At 38.4% G+C, this 16,503-nt stretch overlaps 1 protein-coding gene across 1 annotated transcript in view; it reads right to left on the bottom strand.

Annotated features, from left to right (window-relative positions):
• Positions 1-16,503, bottom strand: part of GPC6 (glypican 6) — a 1,191,916-nt gene that overhangs the window by 892,297 nt on the left and 283,116 nt on the right. The window lies entirely within an intron of this gene.

The following is a 16,503-nucleotide window of genomic DNA, read 5'->3' as shown; positions in this document are numbered from 1 at the left end:
TTTGAAATGTACCAAGTAACAACAGGTGACAAGAGATGCAACACAGTTATAAGTGTGCTTATCTTTAGAAACCTCGAGTGAGGCAAGAAACAGTCAGCCCATCACCATAGACTGTTAGACGGCGAGGGCAAGAAGAGATGGCAATCATTCACTGAGTTCCGTGTCTGCCCGTCCGACCGTCAGAACGCATCAGCCTTCCTCCCTGGGAGACCAAGTGTGATTTTACTGGCAGGTCTCCCATGCCACACGTCCCCTTGGTTGACATTCCTTGTCAGAGAGAAATGTCTCCTGCAAGGGGAAAGACGCCGATGGGTTTAATTAATGCTTATGTCGTAGGGAAATGTAAAGTAAAAGCTAATGAAAGCCTTGGGTTTAATTCGATAGATTTATCTCTGGATATACTGGGCCGCTTCTTTTGACAATATTGCTTTCTTCAGTGCTCTTCGCAAGTGGAAGCCAAACCCTGGCTTGCTTCATGAAATTAAAATGGTCTGTTATTGCATAAAATGTGAATTTCCAATTGATTCAGCTCCGTTAGTGTCAAAAATGTTTAAGAGAGCCAGTGGAGGGAAGAAGGAAAATCCACCCAACATTTTGCTAAATAAAACCAACAAATTGCCCCTGTGATTAAAATCACCGTAGGGCATGGAGAAAGCAAATGAACAGAGTACTTGATGTGGTGATTAAAATTCATTTATCATGTTTAACAGCACTTATGTAAAATTATGTCCCATGTGAAGTATAGGGTGCCTGTCTCATGATTCTTCATGAAGTTGGATGCTTTCATGCCTACTTAAAACAACCTCAAAATAAAAAAAAAGGATCATAGGTCTGCATTAAAGTTAGAGCTTATATAATTCCTGAAAGGGAAGGAGACCATAAAACATTATGAATATCTTTTTTAAAAAGGAAAGAACATGCAGTGTACTTGAGAATGATAAACATCAAATTCAAGATAACCGTTTCCTCCCAGGAGGAATTAGGATTTGAGAGAAATGACCAAATACTTTTAGCTGTAATCTTTTACTTCATAAGTTGCCAGATATTTGCATGGTGTTTATTATATTACTATCATTACTTTTCTGTGCAATTCAAATATTTTCCAATAAAAGCTTAAACAGTATGTTATGAAAAAATTATACCAGAAAGGAGGGCAGGGGGTACATATGCATGGGGCTTCCCTGGTGGCTCAGAGGTTAAAGCGTCTGCCTGCAATGCGGGAGACCCAGGTTCGATCCCTGGGTCAGGAAGATCCCCTGAAGAAGGAAATGGCAACCCACTCCAGTATTCTTGCCTGGAGAATCCCATGGACGGAGAAGCCTGGTGGGCTACAGTCCATGGGGTCGCAAAGAGTCGGACATGACTGAGTGACTTAAAAGGAGGGCAGGGGTACATATGCATAAAGACAAAACAAACTGCTCTGGACATTGAGAATCCAGCCTGGCACTCATGGCCAGGTCACCATAGTCTATTACACATAAACAAGCTCACAGAACACCCACCTCAGACAAGATCATTCTGACACCATGATGACATGAGACAAAGCAAGTCCACATAAAAATTTTGTCTAAATACAGACAAAAACAAGGTGCTTGTGCCATCCGAAAGTACCAAAAATCTCCTCTCCCTGGCAAGATGTGCATCTGTACTTTTACATTTATCCTTTTATGGATTGATCTTCATCATAGTCAACCCCCTTGCTGGTCACATGGATTAAGATACCTTCCTATGGAATTACCTCCACTTTCTGAGAGCATTTGATCTAGGGTGAAGTGCTGCTTCTTTGAGCACTTCCCACACATCATCCACCAAAATCCAAACCCTATCAAAGAATCTGTTAAAGTCCCTCTTGGGCTTCTCAGGTGGCAAGAGTGGTAAAGAACCCACTTGCCAATGCAGGAGACACAAAGAGGCGTGGGTTTGATCCCTGGGTCGGGAAGAAACCTGGAGGAGGGCATGGAACCCACTCTAGTATCCTTGCCTGGAGAATCTCATAGACAGAGCAGCCTGGGGGCTACAGTTCATAGGGTCTCAAAGAGTCGAGTACAACTGAAGCGACTAGGCACCCATGCCTGCAAAGTCCCTCTGAGAAATCCTGAGGTTCTATATGGTATATTCTCACTTGCTGAATTGAGTGATAACTCATTCGACACAGGTGTGTTCCTGATGGGCTCTGATTTGAAGGGGCAAACCATTCCAAAAGGGGGTGGGATAGGACATGAAAATTTTGAAATTTTTCCCCAAGTGCTTCTGAAACTCACATCCCATTGAGAAGCATAGTTCTAGAGTTGAAGAGACTGGAAAGGAATAAGTGTGGCAAATGGTCCACAAATCACTAATTTTCTTTTTAAAAATATTAAAACTAACTGATAAGAACAACACTATTTCCAGATCAAATAGATATTTAATATTAACAACTCTGCAGAATGATCATTTCTCTGACCTGTTATAAACTACTAAAAAAAAAAAACAAAAAAAAAAAAACTCTATTCCATTTCTACTATATCATGCACAAATGAAACATCCATTTCTCAGGATTTAGTAGTACATTGGGACTGCATTTTATTTCTGAATCATTACAAGTGAGTTTACAGCAAAAGGCATGGGACTTCTGGTGAAAAACTGACCAAAAGAAAATAAACATTTCATGACCTGAGGGTAATAGTTGTATTGGGGATATTTGTGAAAGAAACCCTGTGGATTTACATTCATGAAATTAGATGGATTGGTGGTTTTCTAATTTCTAATCGCTCCAAGAAAATCAGTATTTTATCTCAGGTGATAAATAAAAGGAGAAAGGTACTTCTTAGCGGGGCAAATTTAAACCAAACCTATTTCTTCTGTGTGTGTGTATAAGGCCATGAAGATATATGTAGGCAGTTGACTTACTAGTGCAAAGCAGGGTGATATTTTTTTTAAATGAACTATAGTATCCTTAATAAGGTAACTGATGTCTCCTCCTTTGTTCCTGGCAGAGAGAAAAAAAAAAAACTAAAGAGATGGAAAGACAGAGATAGACAAATTAGAAAAAGTGAAGATATGGGGAAATCACCAGAATGTTGAAGAATAATGCTACAAGAAGAGTGAATCTTTTATGCAAAGTGCCTCTTAGAGAACCTAGGAAGAGACCACGATGATGTCCCCAAACAAACAGAACCAGAGGTCATGAAACATGCAGTCCATTGAGACTGAGCCTTGCTTCCTTCCTAACGCATCACTGGAGAAGAAGGTTGTGGAGGAATTAAATTCTTAATAGCTCCTCTCTCCCCCTCATCAGAGGCCACTGATAACTGTGAAAACAAATGATGACTTTGATTGGCCAAAAAGACTTAGGACAACTGGCTAATTCTGTTTTGAGTGAATGTGTTAATCTGTTTCAGTTTTGACCCTAGAACAGGGTCAAACATAGCCTCTGGCCCAAATCCAGGCTGCCATCTGTACTGGTAAGACCTGTAAGAAAAATTGTTTTTAAAAAAATTTTAAAAATGATATTATGTGCTATGTGATGCTTTATGAAATCCCAATTTAATTGTCCATAAATAAAGTTTATTGGATAACAGTCCCACCCACTCATTTATACCTTGTTTATGGCTGCTGTAGGGTTAGAAGAGCAGAGTAGTTATGAAAGAGACCATAAGGTCTGTAACACGTGAAGTATTGACTTTCTGAAATCAGACATGACAGCTACTTGGCTGGATAAAGTATTACCACTCACAATTTCTCCACAGAGCAAGAATATGAAACTTTTCTCAGCTTACATACTTCCTGACACTTACAAGTATTTTTGTTAATAATGGGTTTCTTCCCAAGTTGTAATTTATGAAGGTGAAAAAAATCTGTTGTCCTTTTAGAGTTTCCCACCCACACTCCTTTCTCAGATCCCCTTAGGTTCCCTATATGTTACCTATTCCATAACTAGATATAATATTTAACTCAATTGGAGCACCACCAAGCACCTCCAAGATCACTAATAATAAAGATACTAAATAGATGGTTCTGGAAGGTCAGGATAAGAGACAATAACGGCAGAAAATGTAAGGCTGAAACTTTGATGACTGTGCCTTGACATATCAAACATGTATTGAAAATGTCCTCTGTGCAAATCATGATGGTAGGTTCACATCCAGTAAGATTAGATGCAAGGTCAGGCAATCAGTTGATACATGTGATTGTTTTTTAGGGCACCTGAAGTTCAGGCTAGTGAATTCCCAACTTCCTGAATTTTCACAGAAATCATCATTAGCTCTACAATAAATATTGGTATTACTCAGCCATAAAAAATAATGAAGTAATGATATTTGCAGTGGAAAGAATGGACCTAGAATTGTCACACTGAGTGAAGTAAGAGAAAGACAAGTATCATAAGATATTGCCTATATGTGGAATCTAAAAAAAAAAGGTACAAATGAACTTATCTATAAAACAGAAATAGAGTTACAGATGTAGAAGACTAATGGTTAGGTAAGAGGTAAGAGGTGAGGTAGAGATAAATTGGAAGGTTGAGGCTGATATATACACACTACCATATATAAAATAGATGACTAATAAGGACTTACTGTATAAGACAGATAATTCTACTCAATACTCTTTAATGACCTATATTGGAAGAGAATCAAAAAAGAGTGGATATATGTATATGTATGACTGATTCACTTTGCTCATTTCACACCTGGAACTGACACACGATTGTAAATCAACTATGCTCCAATAAAAATTAAACACACACACACAACGAAGGAATCAAAGCTGGGATTTTATTGTAACTAAAATAAATAAGGGGGATGGTAAATGTGAAAGAAGGGAGTTCCACCGGACGACAGAGGATGAGTGAAGGCTCTGGGACATACACTCACACCATAAATTGTCATCTGTTTTCCAAGACAGAAGAGATGGGGCTGTTCCTCCCTCTACATACTCCTTTCAACTACGTGTCACCCTTTCTTTACAAAGTCTTTCCATGAATGCCAGCCCAGGAGTTCGTTTTCACTCCAAGATGCTGAGGTGACAGCAGAAATGTGACGCTTGCCAGATGGAGCTCCCTCCAGGGAGGGCCCAGCGTCTGAAAGCCTCCAGGAATAGACCTGGTGAGTGGCACGGTGGGAAAAGCAGGAGACAGGAGGCCCTCATTAACCGCAGACGCCGGCCTCTGTGGGTCAGTGACCGGAGACTCACTGCCCTCGGAGGTGACACATGGGGACCTCAGAATGCCCATCCCAAATAAACAAACAACAAAAAATGCAATGAACCGAATGAGTCACATTTCACAGACAACAGACAGCCAAACACTTGGTTTTATAGAGCTTGGAGCGTGGAGGGAAATGACTACCCTGACACTTCCTAGAAGGTAAGTAGGAGGCAGGGAGGCTCACAAGGGAGGGACTATATATATATAGTTATGACTGGTTCGCACAGTTGTATGGCAGAAACCAATGCAACATTGTAGAGCAATTATTTTCGAATTAAAAAAAAAAACAGAATAAAAGCAAGCTGAAGATTATTTTAAAAAAGAAAGTAGGTAGGAAATAAAAAAAAAAAAAAAAACTCAAAAATACAGAGAAGATGGCAAGAGCTCCCAATGCAGAGCACTTCTATGTCTGATCCTATAAATTCCATTTGATTAGAGTGCAATATTTGTCTTAGACTTGGCCCTCTTCGGAGCATGTGTTCTATGCCAAAGTTCTCTCAACCTTGAACTATTAGAATCCCCACAGTCAATTAGCTGTGTCTGGTACCCAGATAGAGTCTCCTCATCATTTGATATGTCACGTCAAATAACCATTCATTTTGTTCATCTGGTGCCTGGTAAGTTGACTGGAGCAAAGAATCGAAGGAAACAGATTTAGGAAAGTTAAGAGTAAGTGAACTTCTAGCTGAGTTTCTGATAGCTAAGAAAATTTAAATTGGAGTTAATAGTCCTGGACTGTTTTTAGTATTATAAAGTTCCTCTATGAGCTAATCAGAAGTGGCAGAATTAAGAAAAGCAGTATTTTTCAAATCTGTGTTCCAGTTCATTTCCTTAAATTCAAATTCCCCAGACCTCCAAATAAGCACTTCTTTAACATTTTTCAGTGTGAAAGGTTATTATAAATGATCCTTTCATGTCTTGAGGGCTGCTTTTCTTTCACAAAGTTGTTCGGTGCCATAATCAGAAATTTTTAAACTTTCACACAAGATTTGAGAAATTCAGTGGATCTTATCACTCAAAGAAGCTACAATCGTGTCTTCCTTCATGTTTTTGACTTCCTGATAAAGACTTTGACTACCAGTTCCCTTAGTTACAAAATTTTCACTCTGCATGCTGTAAAAATAATTCTTTGAGTGGCACCCATGAGTTGTTTAAATCTGTTCCAAGAATTGCATAAACAGGATTTCAAACATAATGCTCTAAGTTGTAAAGATCCCACCTTCACGGATCTTGTGCCAATGTTTCTGGCCTTTATCGTTTCCTTACCTTTGTTATTTCAGAAAAGCTGATGATCTGGGTCTGAAGTTAGGGCAAAGAATAGAAATGTGTTTAAAATTAGCAAAGAGTAAGGAGTTTGTGGGACAGAGAGTGGGCAGTGCTTGAATCAGGATGGTCTCAGAGAGTACGCAGCAGCTGGAGTAGGAAAAGCTATCTTTGCTTTTTCTCACATCTTACCTTGACTTGATATATAATACACATTATTAACCTTGTCAATGGTTTGATCTTTTCATGCTGTTCATGGGTATATATATTGTCACCCTGCTTATTTAACTTATATGCAGAGGACTTCATGCAAAATGCTAAGCTGGATAAAGCACAAGCTGGAATCAAGATTGCTGGGAGAAATATCAGTAACCTCAGATATGCAGATGACATAATCCTTATGGCAGAAAGTAAAGAGGAACTAAAGAGCCTCTTGATGAAGGTGACAGAGGAAAGTGAAAAAGCTGGCTTAACACTCAACATTCAAGAAACAAAGATCATGGCATCCAATCCCATCACTTCATGGCAAATAGATAGGGAAACAATGGAAACAGTGACAGACTTTATAATTTTCTTGGGCTCCAAAATCACTGCAGATTGTGCTTGCAGCCATGAAATTAAAAGACGCTTGCTCCTTGGAAGAAAAGCTATGACCAACCTAGACAGCATATTGCCAACAAATGTCCATCTAGTCAAAGCTATGGTTTTCCCAGTAATCATGAAGGGATGTGAGAGTTGGACTATAAAGAAAACTGAGTGCTGAAGAATTGATGCTTTGAACTGTAGTGTTGGAGAAGACTCTTGAGAGTCTCTTGGACTGCAAGGAGATCCAACCAGTCCATCCTAAAGGAAATCAGTCCTGAATATTCATTGGAAGGACTGATGCTGAAGCTGAAATTCCAATCCTTTGGCCACCTGATGTGAAGAACTGACTCACTGGAAAAGACCCTGATTCTTGGAAAATTGAAAGTAGGAGGAGACGGGGATGACAGAGGATGAGATTGTTAGATAGCATGACTGACTCTACGAACATGAGTTTAAACAAGCTGAAGGAGATGGTGAAGGACAGGGAAGCCTGGAGTGCTGTAGTCCATGGGTCACAAAGAGTCAGACATGACTGAGCAACTGAACTGAACTGAATAGATGGATGAAATTTAAATAGAAGGGGCTTCTCCTTGTCTTAAAATGACTACATCTTTTTAAATTCGTACATGTAAGACTTTGAAACATTTAATGAAAGCACTGTCCTAATGCAAATGATTGTCAATATTTGTAAGTGAAGATGCACAAAGGTGTATACACAAACACACACAAGAATGCATAGCATAGTCTTTCCCAGTATTTAAAGAGAGTAAAGAATAGAAAGATTTTCAGAAAATAATTGAATTGCTGGCAAGTTTTCTTCTTCTGCATAGGCAACAGCTCAACAAAATTGTGGTTAAATTTCACAGGGACAACAGCAAATCTGAATGACGAGGTAATTCCACGATTCAAAATACACCACTAGACAGCCACTCAACTTACCACATTTCAAAAAAAAGCTAATGAGAGGCAAATATAAAATGTAATCTCAAAGCTATTTGATGAATCAGAGTTTCATAGTTAATTATTCTAAATCCATAGGTGGGAGGGTGCTTAATAACAGTGAAAGTTTTTGGCATCTTGGTCACAGTAAAAGGTAAGAGGTGAATTATTGCACTGTTCCTTGAGTCTTTTGAGCCTCTTCTAATCATATCCCTGTATTTTGTTGTTGAAGTATTAACAGAATCAGAAAAACATTAGAGTGTGCAATGATCAAAAGGCAGTACCCCACTGAGAGGTGTACCAAAATTGGATTGGGGAATGATGGACAGTGGAGAATGAATGAGCATGCTATCCCAAGAGATGCACCTTCTGATAAACAGCCGGTCTGATCAACTCAGTGGTCTTCCAAGGGGACATTTCCTTTCTTACTCCTCTATGTATTACACTCACCAGGTTGTAGTCTCAATATAAAACATTCATACAGAAAGTAGTCACACTGATAATAAAATCTCAACATCCAAAAGTTAATTTTTTAGTCTCTAGATTGTTCTCTAGGAAGGAAGTCCAGTAAAAGAAATCTTGATCTAATTATTTCTGCATTTCAAAATCAAACTGAAAGTTTTCTAAGTATGGAAAACTTCAGTTATAATCTGTGAGCATCTGAGAACAAGATAAGCAAAAAGCCAAGTCAAGGTTTTGGATTCCTTCATGTCCTTCATGTCCACTCTTTGATATACACCTATCTTTTTTGTTACATTTTCTATGTATTGGATTTTCATATGGCTACTCAGTTCTTTAGGATATAAATGCATTTTAATTGTTTGAATTTTAACCAGAAGTAAAATAGTATTTCTTCTAGTCTAGGAGTGTCACAGAAAATTACAGTTTTGTGTCAATGTGGCTAGGCTATGGTACCCAGTAATTTAACAAAACATTAATCTAGGTGTTGCTGTGAAGGTGTTTTGTAGATGTGGTTAAGATGTGTGATTTTAAGTAGAGGAGATTACTCTCCATACTGTGGGTGGGCCTCATCCAATCGATTGAAAGCCCTCATGGGCAAAAATTGAGGTTTCCTTGAGAAGAAGAAATTCTGCTTTAAGACTGAAGCATCAACTCTGAGTTTTCAGTCTGCCTGCCTACCCTACAGATTTCAGAACTGCCAGCCCCAAAATCACATCTCTTGAGCCAGTTCCTAAAAATAAACCTCTCTCTCTATGTATACTCAAAAATACATATACATGTAGGTTATACACAAAGTTTAGAACCATTGCTTATTCTTTTTTCCCTTCTCAGTGCCCATCAATCCCAGTATCAGAGATACTGGGTGAGTGTTGTTTTGGTAACTGTTTAACAAGCAACTGTAGGTTTTGAAGGGGCGTCCTAATTTATAGTTTGGGAATTTCCATGGTATAAATACTCTCACCACAACTGATTTCTAGTTACCAAAATGATGCCCCTGAATTTCCAGTTGGGAATAGACACAATCACACAACACTTCTTCCTTACAGATACAAAGACATCAAGAATGTAAGTAATAATAAAATGATTAGAAAGTGATGAGTTTTGAAAATTTATTACCTTATTTTTAATATAGTTAATTTAATTATAAATTTATACAATGTGATTTTTATTTTTCACAACTTTCAGTACTTGTTATACCTACATTTGAAATAGTTCTACATAAAATAAGTTAAATACTAAAAAACAAAGTTAAAAATAAAAATGAAAACTTCTTTTTATACAAGTGACTAAATAAATTGATACATGACAAGCAACTCAGTATTTTCATACAGCAGCCAAACTAAGACAGGAAGCATGTGGCTTGGATTATCCGAGAGCCATGTGGAGGCTCTAGGAAGAGGAAAACAGCAGATTCCTGATGCCATTTCATCTCTTGGACCAAGCTGTGTTTGAAAACCCAAATTCTCCCACATTAGTCAATCATATATACAATGTGGTTTTTAAATAATGATTGCGTTTAACAACAGGTTCACAAAATTCCTGCAAAATTAAGCGCACTCTCATTGGCTGGGATGTGCCACTTCTGGTTGCACCATGGCATGAAGCTCAAGTATTGTGTGTTGTTGACTGGCTTCTTCTTTCAATTACTTGAGCTTCCAAGGTGGCTCAGACAGTAAAGAATCCACCTACAATGCAGGAGACCTGGGTTCCACCCTTGGGTCAGGAAGATCCCCTAGAGATGGGAATGGCTACCCATTCCAGTATTTTTGCCTGGAAAAGTCCATGGACAGAGGAGCCTGGTGGACTATAGTCCTTGGGGTCACAGAGTAGGACATGACTAAGGGACTAACACTTTCACTTTTCACTTCAATTCCTTAGGTCCTCAAATTCAATGAAAATGATCCTAGACCAATGGAATCTGCCATTTCTACAACCCACATTGGGATCTAACGGCCAAATACCTATTTGCCTCAAAAGAAAACTGGTTCTCCCCAGCCATCTCTAGCTACTAACGTACAGTAAAGAATTTCCCAAAGAAGCTAGAAAGAGTGAAATAGACTAGTTATTTTAGGAATGGGGACCTTGGCTAAACTGTGTGCTTAAAGGAAAAGTCACCATGAGTCACAAGCAGGGATAATGTCATGGAAGGGTGAATCAAGGTAACTGACCCACATTTTGCAATTTTCATTCCCAGATAGTGGCTGCTATTCCAGGACACGGGGAATAGCAGAGTTGAGACGGAAGCTGTTCCTCTATGGTACTGTTATAAAAACCTAAGGTTCACTATCCCATAGCCATCTGCTCATGCCCACTGTTGTTAAATCCCAAACCAGTCATTATGAGTCTGTCTTATTTACCTTTGCGGTACTCATTGCCCTAGCATAGCTTTTAGCACATGGGACGTTCTGTAACAAATGGTGAGTGCATTTGACTCTTCTGTTCTTTTCAGTCCTTCATCCATTCCTTCGCTTATTCAATTACCATTTATAAAATACAATTAACAGGTTAAGTAGTATGCCTGGTGCTAAGGGATAAGAAGAGTGTGCTTAAGAAGCTTGGAGTCCAGCATAGAAAGATGCATCTATATATTAAGACCACCTTACTGATAGGCATACGATCTAAAGGAGCACATAATTCTCACCATTCACTCACCTCCTAGATCCTAAGCACAGCATTACCAACAGAAACTCTTTAATTGTAACTTGCCTACATAGTCTCTCAGTAAGCAGCAGAAGTACTGCCTATCTTTCATGTTTCAATAGCAAGCAGGAACATCCAAGGAAAGGTTTCACCTGTTTCTCTCACTTCACCCCGGTTTGCATATCTTTCAAACAACAGGACCTGAATTCATTTAGCACAAGTCCACAAGAATTCATGTTTAAAAGAAAATAGCATACTTCAGAGCTCATCATATGAATTAAGGGTAAGTGTTTCTTATAAAAGCTTCCAATATAAATAACTAATGAGAACCTATATATAGCACAGGGAACTCTACCCAATGCTCTGTGGTATGTAAATAGGAAGGAAATCCAAAAATGAGGGGATATATGTGTACATATGGCTGATTCACTTTGTTGTACAGTGGAAAATAGCATTGTGAAGCAACTATAGTCCAATACATTTTTTTTATTTTAAAAAATAAAAAGAGAAACAAAATAATCCCATTAAAAAAGTTGTGCTTAAAAAAAAAAAAAAAGTTGTGCTACTCAATGCAGTAAGATTAGATCTCAATTACAAGGAAAAAAACTATTAAAAATTCCAACATATGGAGGCTAAATAACATGCTTCTGAATAACCAACAAATCATAGAAGAAATCAAAATATGCATAGAAACGAGTGAAAATGAAAACGCAACAACCCAAAACCTATGGGACACTGTAAAAGCAGTGCTAAGGGCAAGGTTCATAGCATTACAGGCTTACCTCAAGAAACAAGAAAAAAGTCAAATAAATAACCTAACTCTACACCTAAAGCAACTAGAGAAGGAAGAAATGAAGAACCCCAGGGTTAGCAGAAGGAAAGAAATCTTCACAATTAGGGCAGAAATAAATGCAAAAGAAACAAGAGACCATAGCAAAAATCAACAAAGCCAAAAGCTGGTTTTTTGTAGGATGAAAAAAATTGACAAAGCATTACCTAGATTCATCAAGAAACAAAGGGAGAAGAGTCAAACCAACAAAATTATAAATGAAAATGGAGAGATCAAAACAGACAACACAGAAATTCAAAGGATCATAAGAGACTACTACCAGCAGCAATATGCCAATAAAATAGACAACTTGGAAGAAATGGACAAATTCTCAGAAAACTACAACTTTCCAAAACTGAACCAGGAAGAAATAGAAGATCTTAACAGACCCATCACAAGCACAGAAATCAAAACTGTAATCAGAAATCTTCTAGCAAACAAAAGCCCAGGACCAGATGGCTTCACAGCTGAATTCTACCAAAAATTTAGAGAAGAGCTAACACCTATCTTACTCAAAATCTTCCAGAAAATTGCAGAGGAAGGTAAGCTTCCAAACTCATTCTATGAGACCACCATCACCCTAATACCAAAATCAGACAAAGATGCCACAAAAAAAGAAAACTACAGGCCAATATCACTGATGAACATAGATGCCAAAATCCTTAACAAAATTCTAGCAAACAGAATCCAACAACATATTAAAAAGATCATACATTATGACCAAGTGGGCTTTATCCCAGGGATGCAAGGATTCTTTAATATCCACAAATCAATCAATGTAATACACCACATTAACAAATTGAAAGTTAAAACCCATATGATTATTTCAATAGATGCAGAAAAAGCCTTTGACAAAATTCAACATCTATTTATGATTTAAAAAAAAAAAAAAACTCTCCAGAAAGCAGGAATAGAAGGAACATACCTCAACATAGTAAAAGCTATATATATGACAAACCCACAGCAAACATTATCCCCAATGGTTAAAAATAGGAAGCATTTCCCCTAAAGTAAGGAACAAGACAAGGGTGCCCACTCTCACCACTGCTATTCAACATAGTTTTGGAAGTTTAGGCCACGGCAATCAGAGGAGAAAAAGAAGTAAAAGGAATCCAGATAGGAAAAGAAAAAGTAAAACTCTCATTGTTTGCAAACGACATGATCCTCTACATAGAAAACCCTAAAGACTCTACCAGAAAATTACTAGAGCTAATCAATGAATATAGTAAAGTTGCAGGATATGAAATTAACACACAGAAATCCCTTGCATTCCTATACACTAACAATGAGAAAACAGAAAGAGGAATTAAGGAAACAATTCCACTCACCACTGCAACAAAAAGAATAAAATACCTAAGAGTATATCTACCTAAAGAAACAAAAGACCTATATATAGAAAACTATAAAACACTGATGAAAGAAATCAAAGAGGACACAAACAGATGGAGAAATATACCGTGTTCATGGATTGGAAGAATCAATATTGTGAAAATGACTATGCTACCCAAAGCAATCTATAGATTCAATGCAATCCCTATCAAGCTACCAACAGTATTTTTCACAGAACCAGAATAAATAATTTCACAACTTGTATGGAAACACAAAAAACCTCAAATTGCCAAAGCAATCTTGAGAAAGAAGAATGGAACTGGAGGAATCAACCTGCCTGACTTCAGACTATTCTGCAAAGCCACAGTCATCAAGGCAGTATGGTACTGGCACAAAAACAGAACTATAGATCAATGGAACAGAATAGAAAGCCCAGAGATAAATCTACGCACCTATGGACACCTTATCTTTGACAAAGGAGGCAAGGATATACAATGGAAAAAAGACAACCTCTTTAACAAGTGGTGCTGGGAAAACTGGTCAACCACTTATAAATGAATGAAACTAGAACACTTTCTAACACCATACACAAAAATAAACTCAAAATGGATTAAAGATCTAAATGTAAGGCCAGAAACTATAAAACTCCTAGAGGAGCACATAGGCAAAACACTCTCCAACATAAATCACAGCAGGATCCTCTATGACCCACCTCCCAGAATATTCGAAATAAAAGCAAAAATAAATAAATGGGACCTAATTAAGCTTAAAAGCTTTTGTACAACAAAGGAAACTATAAGCAAGGTGAAAAGACAGCCTTCAGAATGGGAGAAAATAATAGCAAACAAAGCAACAGACAAATAATTAATCTCAAAAATATACAAGCAACTCCTGAAGCTCAATTCTAGAAAAATAAATGACCCAATCAAAAAATGGGCCAAAGAACTAAACAAACATTTCTCCAAAGAAGATATACAGATGGCTAACAAACACATGAAAAGATGCTCAACATCACTCATTATTAGAGAAATGCAAATTAAAATCACATTGAGGCCATGGCTGATTCATGTCAATGTATGACAAAAACCACTACAATATTGTTAAGTAATTAGCCTCCAACTAATAAAAATAAATGAGAAAAAAAAAAAAAACACAATAAGGTACCATTTCAGGTCAGTCAGAATGGCTGCTATCCAAAAGTCTACAAGCAATAAGTGCTGGAGAGTGTGTGGAGAAAAGGGAACCCTCTTACACTGTTGGTGGGAATGCAAACTAGTACAGCCACTATGGAAAACAGTGTGGAGATTCCTTGAAAAACCGGGAATAGAACTGCCATACGACCCAGCAATCCCACTCCTGGGCACACAAACCGAGGAAACCAGATCTGAAAGAGACATGTGTACCCCAATGTTCATCACAGCACTGTTTATAATTGCCAGGACATGGAAGTAACCTAGATGTCCATCAGCAGATGAATGAATAAAAGGCTGTGGTACATATACACAATGGAATATTACTCAGCCATTAAAAAGAATACATTTGAATCAGTTCTAATGAGGTGGATGAAACTGGAGCCCATTATACAGAGTGAAGTAAGCCAGAAAGAAAAACACCAATACAGTACACTAACGCATATATCTGGAATTTAGAAAGATGGTAACGATAACCCTATATGCAAAACAGAAAAAGAGACACAGATGTACAGAACAGACTTTTAGACTCTGTGGGAGAAGGCGAGGGTGGGATGATCTGAGAGAATAGCATTGAAACATGTATATTATCAATTGTGAAACAGATTGCCAGTCCAGGTTGGATGCATGAGACAAGTGCTCAGGGCTGGTGCACTAGGATGACCCAGAGAGATGGGATGGGGAGGGAGGTGGGAGGGACATTCAGGATGGGGAACATATGTAAATCCATGGCTGATTCATATCAATGTATGGCAAAAACCACTACAATAACGTAAGTAATTAGCCTCCAACTAATATAAATAAATGAAAAAAAAAAGTTGTGCTATTCTTCTATAGAGTATGTATATAATAGGCTGTAATGAACAGTGTTATTTCTTACAGTGAAGTGAAGTCGCTCAGTCATGTCTGACTTTTTGTGACCCCGTGGACTATAGCCTACCAGGCTCCTCTCTCCATGGGATTCTCCAGGCAATACTGGAGTGGGTTGTCATTTCCTTCTCCAGGGTATCTTCCTGACTCAGGGATCAAACCCGGGTCTCTGGCATTGCAGGCTGACGCTTTAACCTCTGAGCCACCAGGGAAGCCCCATTTCTTATACTACATGTATGCAAAAAGTTTGGAAGTCAGAGTTCAATACTATGTTGAAGCAATAAAAAAAAAGCAAAGAGCCCACTTACTAATGCATACTTGTGAAACCATAATTAGCTGATGCTTCTTAAGATAGGTGGAACTGATATTATGCACGTTTTCTTCTTCAGTATCAAGATGTCCTCCTTGGAAGTACACCTAGAGATGACTAAGACATCTTTGCCATGCTTCCTAAAAGAATTTATACAGGCTTATTTTTTACTTGTGTTTCATAGATACATTATCTTGGGGCCCAGAAGAGAGACCCATAACTGCTAAATGAATTCAATCCTGAATATTCATTGAAACGACTGATGCTCAAGCTCAAGCTCCAATACTTTGGCCACCTGATGTGAAGAACTGACTCATTGGAAAAGACCCTGATGCTTGCAAAGATTGGAGGCAGGAGGAGAAGGGGACGACAGAGGATGAGATGGCTGGATGGCATCACCAACTCGATGGACATGAGTTTGAACAAGCTCCAGGAGTTGGTGATGGACAGCGAGGCCTGGCATGCTGCGGTCCATGGGGTTGCAGAGAGTTGAATACCACTGAGCCACCAAACTGAACTGAGAACCGAGATGTTTAAGCGAGATTTATAAATATGCTGTCAATTTCATGCCTACTCACAGTTTATTTGCCATGTTATCTTGCTGCTGCTAAGTCTCTTCAGTCGTGTCCAACTCTGTGCAACCCCATAGACAGCAGTCCACCAGGCTCCCCCATACCTGGGATTCTCCAGGCAAGAACACTGGAGTGGGTTGCCATTGCCTTCTCCAATGCATGAAAGTGAAAAATCAAAGTGAAGTCACTCAGTCGTGTTTGACTCTTAGCTACCCCATGGACTGCAGCCTACCAGGCTCCTCCGTCCATTGGATTTTCCAGGCAAGAGTACTGGAGTGGGGTGCCATTGCCTTCTCCACCATGTTATCTTAGACATTGCCAAAAAACTT

The sequence above is a fragment of the Cervus elaphus genome, chromosome 30 (genome assembly GCF_910594005.1).
Source record: "Cervus elaphus chromosome 30, mCerEla1.1, whole genome shotgun sequence".
Classification (NCBI taxonomy): Eukaryota; Metazoa; Chordata; class Mammalia; order Artiodactyla; family Cervidae; genus Cervus; species Cervus elaphus.
This window is presented reverse-complemented; position numbering and strand designations above follow the sequence as displayed.